At 40.7% G+C, this 15043-nt stretch overlaps 1 pseudogene; it reads left to right on the forward strand.

Moving 5' to 3' along the window:
• Positions 1-272: 272 nt before the first annotated feature.
• On the forward strand, positions 273-952 carry LOC138157363 (eukaryotic translation initiation factor 4E type 2 pseudogene; annotated as a pseudogene).
• Positions 953-15043: the final 14091 nt, after the last annotated feature.

The raw sequence follows: 15043 nt of genomic DNA on the forward strand, positions 1-15043 counted from the left end.
CTAGCCTTCTAATTGGTCTTTCCTGTTTCTACCCTCTCCCCAATATATCCTTCACACAATTGCAAATTGATATAAAATAGAGATCTGACCACAATACTATCCTTCTCAAAAGTCTTCAGAGGTTCTCTAGTATCTCTAGGATAAAGTAATAGCCCCCAGTCTGGCTTTTAAAGCCATCTGTAATTTGGATCCCAGTTACCTTTCCAGTCTTATTTCATATTATTATTTTTTATTTAATAATATTCCTATCGGAGTGACACAACGGTGGAGGCGAGGGTGAGAGGATGAACAGCAAGTTTGACGCCTTGAAGGATGATGACAGTGGGGACCATGACCAGAATGAAGAAAACAGCACACAGAAAGACGGCTGTTGTCCCTGGGCCTTCAGAACACCCCCTGCAGTACAACCACACTTTCTGGTACTCCCGGAGGATGCCAGGCCGGCCGATCAGCTCACAGAGCTACGAGCAGAACATTAAGCAGATCGGCACGTTCACCTCCGTTGAGCAGTTCTGGAGGTTTTATAGCCACATGGTACTTCCCGGGGAAGTGACAGGCCATAGTGACTTCCATCTCTTCAAAGAGGGCATCAAATCCATGTGGGAGGATGATGCAAACAAAAATGGTGGCACGTGGATTATCCGCCTCCGCAAGGGCTTAGCGTCCAGGTGCTGGGAAAATCTCATACTGGCCATGCTAGGGGAGCAGTTCATGGTGGGCGAGGAGATCTGCGGGGCAGTTGTCTCTGTCCGTTTCCAGGAGGACATTATTTCAATATGGAACAAGACTGCCCAGTGACCAAGCAACCACGGCCCATATCCGGGACACGCTCCGTCGAGTGCTCAACCTACCTCCCAACGCCATAATGGAATACAAAACACACACCAACAGCATCAAGGCCTGGGAGGAGTTTCATGGCCTGGTGAACAGCAGCGGCCGCTGATCGGACGCTCCCCCCTCTGTCTCTCTCACACCCAGGGGACAATTCAAGTTTTCGAAATACAAAAATCACATTGTGAAAGTACCCAAGCTGGCAATAATCCTTTTCTGTATGTGTGTGTCTGTCTGTCTGAAACAGACGGGAGGCCTCCAGCAGCTCCCTCCGTCTACTCACTGAAGGGACATCCCCGATCCATGGGCTCCCCTTTTGCACTCATCCCTGGAGGAAGGATTCCACTAGATGCCCTCCAGCATCGCTTACTTTATAAAGCAGAGACAGAAAAGATGACTTTGTAATAGACAGACTTTTTTACCAAAAATAATAATAATAATAATATTCCTACCTAGAGTCAAGTAGGTGGTGCAATGGATAGAGCACTGGATGTGTTCTCAGAAGAACTGAATAAAATCCAGCTTCAGGCACATACTAAATGTGTGACCCTGGGCAAGACATTTAACTTCTGTCTGCTTTACAGCTATCCCATCCATACCACCAAGTAAGGGGTGTGACACCCCTGGTAATATGAAAAATCTGCATAAAATTTTTGTACCAGAGAAGAAGTCTGAATTTTTTTTCCCCTTTTATGGGGCATTTGCAGTATCTTATTGTCAAATTTGGGTTAAGTATGTGGTCATAGGTTCTGTGTCATCTGTTGTCCTTTGCCTACCATCTGTGGCTTCCGCAAAACTCCTGCAAAAATCCCATTTAATTTACAATGCCCTCCAACAATTCATTGAAACTGTGATGGGGAAAGTCCAGATGTGGAAGAGATACCTGTAGTTTCCTCAGTTGTAAGATAGGGATAATAATGGCAGCTACCTGGAAGGGTCGTTTGTGATGATCAAATGAGATAAGATTTGTAAAGTGCTTATCACAATGCCTGGTACATAGGAGATGGTATATAAATGCTCATTTTCTTTTCATCTCCCTTCCCTTCTCCTGTCCCTGTCCCTCCCTCCTCATAATGATGTTATGGATACCAATTTTAAAAGCACCCCTCCACTGCCAAAAAAGCTAGCATGTCTTACTACAGCAGTAGTCCAGAAGAGTGCTACAGTTCTTCCATGAGATCCATCCATCCATCCCTTGTGGAATTATAATAAAGCCAAGTAGTTTGGGGGGGTTTTTTATACTGCATTTTTTTTTATTAGAGACAGGCAACTTCCTCAAGATAACTCATTACTGAAGGATTGTTTTTTTATTAGGATTTACACTTATAATTTGCAAATATTTTGTATAACCACTTCAAAAAATTTTGAGCTCTTAGTAAAGGAATCTGCATTTCATCTTCACCTTGATTCTGAAACTGTGGAGATTCCTTCACAGATCCCTGTATATACAGATTCCTTCAGGCAAGCAAGGTCAGGAATTGGACTCATCCTCCTGCCAACCAAAGCTCTGGAGTAGTTATCAGAGGCTTGTTTCAAAATATAGCCAGTTCTGACTGGACACAGGAGTGTCCTGTCCTGTGAGTACACGTGAGCTCCCAAACTTTTAGACTCACAAGGTAATCGCCAAAGTTGAAAATGTTCATAAGAGATAATAGACTCAGTAGTCCATGAGGGGTGCTCTAGCCAGAGCACCAGGGAGTCTGTGTACTCCGTAGTATACAAGATAGAACATAATACAGGCAGAAGAGAACCAGGCAAAATATTGTAACGAGTATGACTTTTTGGGGAAGAGTTTATTTATTTATTCCCCCCACACCACTTCAGATTTTATTTATTTATTTATTTGTTTTTAGTTTTCAGCATTCATTTCCACAAGATTTTGAGTTCCAAATTTTCTCCCTATCTGTCCCCTACCTGCCACCCCAAGATGGCAAGCATACTGATTACTCTTTCTCCCAGTCTGCCCTCTCATATATCACCCCCATTCCTTTCTATACCCCCTTCCCCCTTACTTGAGGGCAAGATGGATTTCTATACCCCATTGCCTGTATATCTTATTTCCCAGTTGCATGGAACAACTACTTTTTAACATTTGTTTTTAAGATTTTGAGTTCCAGATTCTCTCCTTCTTTCCTCCTCACCCTGCCCCCCACTGGGAAGACAAGCAATTCAATATAGGTTATACATGTGTAGTTATGCAAAATATTTCCATAGTAGTCATGTTGTAAAAGACTAACTATATTTCCCTCCATCCTATCCCACTCTTGGGGGGAGTTTCTTGTCTAGAATCATCAGCTTGAACCCCCACTATTTCCTTCCCCTCCCCATTGGTGTTGGGTACCAGGAAGCAGAGCCCCAGTTCCATTTAACCACTTAACATCAAATTGTTTATGCAAAAGGATATTTACTTCAATGCTATAAAAGCAAGAACAAAGTACAAACATTTCTCCCAGTACCTTGAACATACATTCTTCAGTATCTTCATTATTTTGGTCACACCAAGTTCACTGCCCCATGTGGTATGACTACCTAATAGATCTTCATCTCAGGCTTCCCTGTGGTAGATCCCAAAGGTTACTCAAGATCACTCATTGGTCTTTGGGACATACTGACCGAGTTGTACAACTTGGACTTGCAGGTAGGCCTCCTGATCTTTCAGAATTAAAGATCCAATCTGTTCACCTAGCAAGGAAAATAACAAACTTAGAGGCCAAAGTCTGACAGGGTCTGTGGCCTCAGAAGGGAGAAGGCCCCAAGGTCTTTCCCGTTTATATGATTGTTTGGGGTTTTTTTTTAATCATATGCAATAAATGAAAGATTTAAGTTACCAGAAGGCAGCCAGAGAGGTTAGGCAAAGTCTGACTTCAGCCTTTTTGAAGCCCCACAGAGTTCTGACAACATAGCCAGAAAAGGTTTCCCATTCATGATCACATGATCACACAAGTGGAACCAGTTTCAGAATCTCTACACATAGTCTGTAGTCTCTTCAAGGCACTTCCATCAACACATTATCAAGACTCTTCCCAGTAGCAAGCTTCCCAGCATCTCCACCTGAGGACACACAAGCAGAGCCCCTCTGACCCCTTTACAATACTACAAAAAACCTAAGGTGGAAGAAATTGTTTTCAGCTGTGGGACTAGAAAACATATGCACCTACAGAGGGGCAGGGAAATGTTCATAGAGAAAATGGTATCTGAGTTTGACCTTGGAGAAAAAATGGAAATGAAAGGGAAGTTTATCACATTTCCGAAAGTACTAAATACAAGCTGGGCTATCTGGAGACTAATCTTACTGAGTTCCATAATAAGGGGCTTAACCACCAGGCAATGAATTCTTTCAGGACAGCAACACATGGAGAACATTTAGACTTTCTATTAAGAAAGTAGTTCTCAAACATTTTGGTCTCAGGACCCCTTTACACCCTTGAAAATTACTGAGGAACTTCCTACAAGAACCTTTTTTATGTGAGTTATAGATATGTTGATATTTTCTATGTTAGAAATTAAAATACCAATATTTTTATGAAAATAGTTTTGACTTTGAAAACCCTCTGAAAGGGTCAAGGGGGTTAGGGTGGGAAGGTCCTGGCCTATACTGAGAACTGCTATGCTAAAGCACAGAAATGTGGCAATCTGTATCAGGAAAGAATGATAAATCCTTACAAATCACAGATGCTTGAAGCATTAAAATATCCAAAGGACTATTACATTTTGACTGATGGAAATACCATATAAACTATTCATGCTATGTGTAATGACTTTTATAAGCTTATCTGCATATGGAACTTTTCTCTGATATTCTATTGACAACTTTTTGTTAGCTACAGTCTCCTAGACAACCAGAAAAAGGGGAAAGTTTACTTTTTCTCACTCTCTACCACCTTACTCAAATTTATCATCCAGCCTTGCTTGAGGTCTGCCTCCTCCTGATTGCACCCCTTCTCTCTCCCCCTCGAATGTTCCCCTTCTCCCATTTTGGCTGGGCATCTGAAACTCCAGCAGGGTGGCAGAAGAGGGGATGAGGTGGTCTTTCTCCCCTTCCAAACTGGTGGGGACAGACCCTAAAACTCCAAGATGGTACTGCCCACCCCTAGATTCCCATGTGTCAGTTTTAGCACAGCATGTTCAGCTGGGGGGAAAAGTAGGTCAGTCAGCAAGTGGCTTCTAGAGCGCTTGCTCAAGAAACACATTTTAGTTAACTGCCATAAAAACTGCCTTCCTGTGTTTTACACACAAGTGGAGGAACTGTAAACGATGGAGTAAAATTATTTTATTTTAACCTCTAGACCTTTTCCTCTATTCTGCCTGCTCATTTTGCTCCACAGAGAAAGAGTAAAGGGTTCATGGCTCAAAATCAGTTCTATTCCATTGCCAGTACATTCAGTACATGCAGAGAACATGTCTTTCTGTACTTGTCAAGCAGTAGTTCCTAGTTTAGAATTATTGGAGTCCTCCTTTTCTTATTACCTAGCGTACTTGTTTCTAAACTTTTTTGACTATCAGAAAAAAGTATTTCAGGATGCACCTCCACTATGTGTATATTTATCAATTATCCACATGTAGTAGAGACAGTATGCAGTGTAGTAAGTAAAAAGCCAATGTCGAAGTCAGGAAGACCAAAATACAGTACCCACACATACTTATATAAACTGTCCATGTGACTGAGCAAGTCACAAGATCTCATTGCTCCAGGGGTAACTATAAGATGCAAACAAGTTGTAGACCTGTATTAGGAGAGGGAGTTCCCAATCCCAGTGAAATCACAGGTCCAGGCCCTATTCATATATATTAGTAGGTGTGTGAGTATATATATAATATGTGTAGGTATACATATATGTATATGGATATATTAGGGGACAGCAAGGCAGCATACTGGGCTTGGAATCAGAAAGCTTCATCTTTCTTAGTTCAAATCTGGCCTCAGGCACTGATTAACTGTGTGACCCTGGGCAAATCACTGAACCCTGTCTGTCTCTGTTTTCTCATCTGTAAAATGAACTGGAGAAGGGAATGGCAAACCACTCCAGTATCTTTTCCAAGAAAACCCGAAATGGGGTCACAAAGAGCAACTGAAAAACTACTGAACAACTACAAATATATTAGAGCATCTAGGTGGCACAGTAAATAGAGCACTTGAGTCAAGAAGACCTGAGTTCATATCCAGCCTCAAACACTAGCTATATGACCCTGGGCAAGTCACTTAATCCTGTTTGCCTCAGTTTCCTCATCTGTAAAATGAGCCAAGAAGAAAATTGGAAGCCATTCTGGTATCTTTGCCAAAAAAAACCCAAAAGAAGCCATGAAGAGTCAGACATGACTGAAAAAGACAAACAAAAGTGTAAATATACATACATGTATATGTATATCTATATATACATATTTGTATAGACACTCCTGTACTAATAATAATGTATTTAACACAAGTACTACACAAATATTTAAACATTTTAAAAGAATAAGAAAAAGGTGAAATAATATTTTTATCCTTGAGTAAATTGAGAGCCAACAGAGTATATTGAGTTGGCAGTGCTATGGTCAGCCCTGTGCTTTGGGATTATCACTTTGGCCAATGCACAGAGAAGAGGTTGGAATGTAGAGAGACTTGAAGGAGAGTGGCCAAATAGAAGGCCACAGGTGATGAGGGCTTCACTTAAGATGGTGGCAATGTGAGTAAAAGATAAAGGGACATATCTGGGAGCCAGAATCAACAAAATTTGGTGTAACTGTTTGGATATGTGGCTGGGCAGTCAGGGGAAAGTGAAGATTCAAAGATGATGCCAAAGTTGTAAAAACCTGGGTAACTAAAAGGATAATAAAGTCCTTGTGAGTAAAAAGAAAATCTAGAAAAAGGTAAATTGTGGAGGAAAGATAATAGAATTTTGTCTGCAATCCAGATCATAATAAACAGCAATGTGGTGCAGCACAAAGAACACTGGACCTGGAGTTAGTAACACCTGAGTGCAAAGCAGGCCTCAGACACTTAACAGGTGTGGGATCCTGGACAAGTTTCTTAACCTCTATTTGCCTCATTTTCCTCATCTTTAAAATGGGGATAATAATTGCACCTACCTCACAGGATTGTTGTGAGGACAAAAGGAGATAATATTTGTAAAACACTTTGCAAACTTCTAAGTACTCTATATATTTATACTCTGCTCAGCCTATGTAACTCACTCTGGCCACTCCTAAATATAAAAAGGAGTTGACTAGGGCTCTTATAAATTACATCGGTCTGTTCTCAAGTATATAGCCCCTGCTTGAAAGGGTACCTGCCTCAGGCATGACGTGATCTGAGGAATGGTAGAGGAGGGCAGAATTTTCTTAATGGAATCTATGTGGTTGCTTTGAATGGTAGTTAATTTATATTATAAATGCCCTAAGGGGTTGATTCTTGCCTCATAAGGGAAGAAAGGGTGCTGTAATATAGAGAGGAAGGGGTGGAGTGAAGGATTGTTGGGGGATTAGGGTAAGTGTGTCTGTACTGGAGGCAAGCCCCATGAGCAGTTATCACTTTGAGAGCCTACTCCCTCCCACCCCCTGGCTTTTCCTTGTGGAGACCAGTGGTTAGAGTTCCATACTATTTGGTTTTAGCTCTTTAGCCAAAGGTTAGAGTTATCTGGAAAGAAGGAATAGGGTGGAAAAGGATGGGGAGGGGTCATGTGGATGGACAGGAGGGGCTGGAGGTCAGGAAAGAATGTTATAGAAAGAGAAATAGGAAAAGTTAAACTGGCTGCTTATCTTGGAGGAACTTTGAATGCTAGTTTGACATAGATACTTGTTTATTCCCACGACCTCACTTTGTGTGTCCTTCCTTTCCTCTTCTTCTTTCACTTCTCCACAAACTTATAGAGGGAAAGAGCTTTATTTTTCTGTCTCCATATTATTTTTCCCTTCATAGAAGGTCTACTTAGAGACCCCATTGTGGTGTGGATGTGACCCTAGGTTCCTGAAGGTTATGCCTTCATAACAGTGAACCACAAATCATAAAAAGCCCTGCCAAGCTGAAAAGGCTTCAGGTATGGGGTGTTGTATGTTTTTTGAGCACTCGCCTAGGTTAAGTTCATAAAGACTCAAAATCAGGTTGGCTCCAAGGTGGTAAATGTTGGGACAGCACCAACTTTCTAAGTATATCAACGCAACAGCGAGGGATTGTAATCTGTGACATCAAAACTACTACTGAATGAAATCACAACAAAGAAATCACAGGTCCTTTAAGTACTTCCCTCTGGACTAGCTATTTTGTTTAGCAAAAAAGCAGCATCTGATCTGAAGGCTTGTGTAGAGCTGGTAGAGGTATCAATGAACTTGTAAATGAAAAGAAACAGCAATAGTTTAATATTCAGACCAAATCTACAGAAACACCATCAACATGGAAATTAGGTCTTCTGGTTTCAGAATCTTCAGTCCTTGGCTTCATCTTATATAGAAGCAGTTAACAATTTACCTAGACTTTCAGCCTCCAAACCCTAAAAAGAGGGGAGAAAGAGAGACAGAGAGAGAGACAGACACAGACACAGAGACAGAGAGAGAGAGAAAGAGAAAGAAGGAGGAGAATTATGCACATTACAATAGAACATTTAATAAATGACTTCTGTAGAGAATAATGCAATAGACATAGAGTAGCTACGAAGTTTAGATGAGACAGAATTTCTGCCTTCAAGAAGCTTATAATCTGGGAGAGGGACAAAATACAAAATGCAGAGAGCTAAAATACTGAATATTACATGATAAGAACATCATTGAGTAACAAAATAACATATTTTGTACCTAACATCTCTTGGGGAAAAGTGGTGAGGGTAAATCTTGAACTAGTAGTATCAGACCACGGTTAATTGCTAAGTGTTTACCAAAGAACTATGATTGATTTAGTATTTGTTCTACTGTGCCTGAACTTAGCATGTAGGTATGACAATAATTAAGTTTATAGGTCAAGAAACTCCAAATGTATGAATGGAAATGTTTTAAAGTCATTATTCACATTCTTTCGATATAATGGTTCTGAAAAAGTGATTATCTAAGCAAAATATGTGGTGATGAGTTACCAAGTTTTTATTGGCACAACTTTAATATGACCTGGAAGACACACTTCATCACTCATGACTGAAATGTACGCCCAAATTTTTGCCAATAAAAACTTGAAACATTCCAAGACGTAGTTTAAAGATATTATAAAGCAAATCAATGCATGAAAAAATAGTAACCACGTAACTTAAGCCCCCTTTTATCACTGAGAAAAGTCTTACTGAGAAAAGACTACTTTCAGAAGAAAAAAAAGGTATTTAGTGATTAAGAGGAAAGATCAGGCCCTGAAGAGGTTCTATAGTCCAATCATACTTTGATCTACCTATGAGTTTTTGTCCCAGTCTTTGTTATCTCAATTTTTTTATACTTGGGATGCATTTCTACTTAGGAATTATCAATGAGATGGTGACAAAGCCTATGTGTAAGGCCTATACCGTCACTAAACTATAATACTATTACTAAAAGGCTCTATTCTATCTTCCAGAAGCAATGGATCACATAATGTTGGAATTAAGAACAGAAGAAATAGGGATTTGTCTCCTTTTCTAGCCATAGGATTGGTTGGCTGACCTTAGACAAAATTAAGAAACTGACAAAGTTAATCCTCAACATCTTTCTACTCCTTCTATCTTCTTTTCTTTACCCACTCCCATTTCTTATTATTTCTCTACTCAGGCACAAGAGGAACAAGTTATGTTTTTCTCAGCCTCACATTGAAGTGATCCACCCAACACTGACCTATCCCTGAAAGTTTTTCCCTCTTACAAAATTACGTACCTCACTCCCAATCAAGGTGTCTCTGAAATGTCATGGATTTCAACAAGGTATTAAGAGGAACGCAATCTCATTGGATAGTTACATTAATATATGCATGCCTGATAGTCATGTACCCCAACTGGAAGGACTTGGATTATTAAAAGAGGATTACTTTTTAGCACAAATTAATTTCCAATTGGTAGAATTTCAGGCAGTATAAGTAAAGGAGGTTGAAACAAAAAGTCAGGCAGTATGTAAAACAAATTTTGGAGCCAACCACAATACAGAGACAGCCTTGACTGGAATCTATCTTGGAGTCAGCTCCTTGAAGCTTTTTTTCCTCTTCCACTAAGTCCAGGAATTATTTAAAAGTTCCAAGTTTTGTTTTGTTTTAGACAGCTTTCAAAACAGTGGCATGGGAGACTTTAGCTGTGGGGAAAGAGAAGAGAACACAATAGGGGCAGGGTGAACTGGTTGTGTACATGGGTCATTTGCAAGTTCAGAGTTTGTACACTGGGGCCAGACTATGCAATATTCCCACCCTGGTCATCATTCACTTTGTAGCTTGGTAATCTCTTAATCCCTTTATGTTTCATTTTCTGCATCTAGAAATGAGAATGATAATATGTATATTCATTAAAACCTTGTTAATTTGACATTTGAGGGAGCAAAAGAAGCCATGGTGTTTCATTTTAAATAGATTAAAAAGTAGTTAGTACTCACAAACCTGCCACTTCAAGCAAAGCATGAGGATCAATGATTGATTTCTGGTCAGAAGGGGAGAATGTTAAGAAAACGAGATTTTATTTCTTAGGACACAAGCACTCCTTTTCTTTCTCTGTTGATAAGTAATTATTTTAATTTTTGGTAGGGTTGTGAGCATGCTAGAATTCTGTAGGGATTTTGACTGCAAAATGGTTCCATTTATAAACCTCCCATTTATTCTCTCTCTCTCTCTGTCTCTCTCTCTGTGTAATGGTTGGACAGTTTGGAAACTGTCTACTTGATCTGTTTCTCTGTCTTGATAATTCTGTCTGTGTATTCTGAAGTTTGGGGTGCTGACCTTTTTCCCCTAAACTAGGTAAACGATACATATTTGACTGATTAAAGTAAGCTTGTTAACCCATTTTGAGTTGCTTTCCTTTATCAAAGCAGATCCAAGAACCTGTGTTGGCAGCCAGCCTGGGGACACTGGGGTGCTTGCTGCTACAAAATGGCATCACTAACAGGATCTGCAGAGTAAAAGGAAAGTATGGGGACTGGGATAATTGTTTGTTTCCCAGTTGTGTTAGCTGTGATTCTGTGGAGCCATGGAGCAGGAGAGAAGAACAGCCTGCATTCTGAGAGCAGGAATGGTGAGCTGCCTGCATCGGGACCTGGGCAGAAGCCAGGAGTGGCTGCCACCTGTGGGAGGAGAAGGAACCCAGGAGTTGGGAATTCAGCCCCAGGAAACGATAAGAACTGAGCAACAAAGCAGGGGCACTGAATGTGTTTCCTTGCTGCATCCCACAGTTTGGGACCCAGGGGGAGGATGGACTTGTGACTATGGTGGGTGGGATGAAGTGCCTTGGACTCCCAAGGACCCCACCTTGTTGGTTTTGTTGCATAGCCCCCTCTCTGTACTTGGAAGCAGGGGCTGGAGCTGTGTGAGGGGAAGGACACCCCCCTCTGCCCAGGAGAACTTTGTTTGGACTCTTGTTTTGAATTGAGGTGGTAATGCAATGTACTTTGTGTTTGTTTAAGGCCCAGTGGCCACTTTGGTAACTTCAGTTCTGTATCTTGAAAATGTGACCTAAGAGATGTTTAGTGCTAATTCAAAAGTAAATTGACTATGCTATGGGCATGAAAGATCTTGGGGCCAAATGCCATGGGAATGTAAATTTTTAAGATCTTCCCTGCCCCTAGGCTAAAGTGCACCTGGAGCCTGGGGTGGGAGGCTTGTTTTTCAGTAGATACTTCTTGATTGGCCAGTGAGTCAATAAGGTTGTTACATTCTCTGAGCCAGGAGAAGGCTATATAAGCCCTGATGTGTAGCTTTGTTTTGGGGCTCACTTTGAGAAGTGTTCTGTGATTTGATCTGGATTCTGGGAAGCCGTTGTTGAGAGCCCCCCCTCGGCTTTGAAAAACCCAGATGTTGAAACCCAGATGTTGATTTGGTATGGATGTAATGGTTGGACAATTTGGAAACTGTCTACTTGATCTGTTTCTCTGTCTTGATAATTCTGTCTGTGTATTCTGAAGTTCGGGGTACTGACCTTTTTCCCCTGAACTAGGTAAACGATACATATTTGACTGATTAAAGTAAGCTTGTTAACCCATTTTGAGTTGCTTTCCTTTATCAAAGCAGATCCAAGAACCTGTGTTGGCAGCCAGCCTGGGGATGCTGGGGTTCTTGCCACTACACTCTGTCTCTGTCTCTCTCTCTGTCTCTCTCTTTCTCTCTCTCTCTCTCTCTCTCTCTCTCTCTCTCTCTCTCTCTCTCTCTCTCTCTCTCTCTCTCTCTCTCTCTCTCTCTCTCTCTCTCTCTCTCTCTCTCTCTCCATACATACATATATATAGTAAGCAGTTTGTTTTCATGTTGTCTCCTTCATTAGGAGGTAAACTTTTTGAGGACAGGGACTTTTTTTTTGTTTTGTTTTTACCATTCTTTGCATACTTCAGGCTTAGCACGATGCCTGGCATAAAGCTCATTTTAGTGAATATCTTATTGTTGATTTTAGTGAATACCTGGTTAAGAAAATAGTATATGAGGAGAGGATTTAGAGTTAGAGATCATGGCTTAAAATATAGGAATGAGAGGAGATTAGCCAGGAATAGTGTATACCTCACAAGGACTGGTAAGAATAAATTTGCTTATAGACTTGCAGATCTTATTAAAAGGTATGATAAAATGATAATACTATAAAGTGCTAAAAAGGATCTCTGAGGCCATCTACCACCCTTGTTTTGTAGATGAGGAAACTGAATCCCAGCAAGGTTCAGTGACTTGTACAAATTCACAGAAATATTAAAGGTCCAAGGGAGAATCTGAACCCAGCTCCTCTGGTTTTTTCTTTAAAATATAAAATAAAGGTAAAGAAGAAAATGGACTACATGTAGCCATATAGCTAGAATGTTGGAGAAATAAGCAGTAGTGATGTCTAGCAACTCACATGTAAGAAAATTCAAGAAAGGAGCCAGCAATAAAATCCATCACCTAGGATGTCTATATTAAAATGTACAGAGTATGGGGTCTCATGATCAAGAAAAAGCAAAGAAACCAGTGGTACTCAATCATGGAGTAAGGTATAAGAAAACTGGAAAGGTAAAAAAAAAAATCAGGTTGTGAAGGGATTTAAAGGTCAATTAGAGGATTGTATATTTTATTTTTGTAGGTAATGGGGAGCCACTGGGGTTTATTGAATAGGGGGATGATAGAGTCAGACCTGCTTTTGGGGAAAATCACTTTGGCAGCTGAGCAGAGGATGGATTGGAAGGAAGAGAGAATTGAGGCCGGTCAGTCAAGCATCAGGTTATTGCAATATTCCAGGCATGAGGTAATAAAGATTTGCACTAGGGTGGTGGCTATGTTAGGGGAGGAAAGGAGACATACTCAACATCTTGTCATGGTAGAATCCATAGGACTTGGTGACAAATTACAAAAAAAGGGCAGGGTGGGATGAGGGAAAGCGAAGAGTCATGGGTGAGAGGATGGTAGTATCTTCAATAATAATAAGGGAATTTAGGGGCAGCCAGGTAGCACAGCGAGTAAGAGCACTGGCCCCAGAGTCAGAATGACCTGGGATTGAATCCGGGCTCAGACACTTAGCACCCACCCAGAAACACCTGGCCGTGTAATTTTGAGCAAGTTATTTAATCCCAATTGCTTTAAAATAATATAATAATAATAATAATAATGAGGGAATTTAGAAGAGGGGAGGATTTTGAGAGGAAAGATGTATGTGCCTGGTTCTTTACCTAACTGTTCATTAAGTTATCTATAACCTGACAGTCATTCCCCCAAAAACATCACACCATGAAAAGAAAAAAGAGTTTTTGGGGAAAGTGGAACTGGGACACAATGCTCAAAAACTTCATCAGTGACACATGAAAGAAAATGAAACCTAATAAAAATAAAGAGCAGCACAGTTTTACACATGTTAAGTGGTTAGGTAATACATAACCATTACAACAAATAGTGGTTGCTCCTCAGAGGCTCTGTGTTTATGCTTGACCTGGGCCCCTGGGCTGCATTAGCAAGCTGGTCAGGCCCTTATACCCTAGCCAGAGGCCAGGTCAGAAGTGGGTAGGGGTAGAAATAGTGATGAATAACCCTTCTCCAGCCATAGTTCCTACAGCACCAGAAGATATATAGCAAATAAGTCACTTTGCCTTGACTAAGACCTGATGTTTGCCTGTGGAAGTGGGCCTAGGTTTCAGCTTGTGAGTTATTGTGAAGTGGTCCGGTTTTCTGCAGTTTCTTGAAGAAGAGATTGGGCAGAAGCAAACTCCAAATCTGATTATGCTAAAATATTCCCTAACACATCGATCCCATAGGAACAAGTGTGTATTTTCAAAATATGAATTAGAACAGAACTGATTGTACCAGTGTACTTGCTTCACCAGGCAGCAGTAATTAAAAAAAAAAAAACACCCACTATGTTCTTAAAGTCTTCAGTTTGAGGCCATGACATCATAATTGATATTAGGGCTTTCTACTTGCTTTCCACTGTCATTTGTGTTCACTACAGTCACCAGGAATGCATAGTAATCATCAGGCTTGATAAAATTTGGGAAGTTCTCTGTCTCAGCACACCTAACCACCTCTACTTTTAGATGAACAAAATGTTGCCTCACTATCCCTCATCCTCTGACTCCAACTGCATACTCCCTTAAACTGAGCTTTTAAGGAAGTGAACAGGTTGAGGAAATAAAGGGAGAGGCATTTTATAGTAGGGGAATTTGATTCAATTTAACAAACTTTATATCCTTGCTGTGGGCAAAGAAAAGATATGAATTAGCAAAATTTGTAGAAAAGTATTACCCATAGACTAGCCTGGATGGAACAGAGTTCATAATTCCTCAGGCTACTTATTTCCCATGTCCACTCCACTTCAGCTACATACCTTTGGTCTTTCTATTACCCACACCTGTTCTGCTTCTTTGATCAAGACCTCTGAAATCCCTTTATCTAACAAAGATCTCTTCTCATTCCACCCCTCCCCATTTCCTACTCCTCCCAAACCTCCAATACCTTTGCTGCTCAGTGTATTTCCTGTTCTCTGGCTACACTCCCTTTCCTTCATAATCTTCTTAATCTACCATATAGTGAATCAATTCAACTTTTTACTGCCTTCTACCTTCAGATCCCTAAATTCCTAGACTTATTGCCACTCATGCCTGGCCAAGCTCCAACATGTAGTATTCCTACCATCCCCCTCCATCACTACTCTGG

Source organism: Petaurus breviceps, unplaced genomic scaffold (assembly GCF_028583685.1).
Source record: "Petaurus breviceps papuanus isolate PSGF00001 unplaced genomic scaffold, PetGlider_PUasm1.0 112, whole genome shotgun sequence".
NCBI lineage: Eukaryota > Metazoa > Chordata > Mammalia > Diprotodontia > Petauridae > Petaurus > Petaurus breviceps.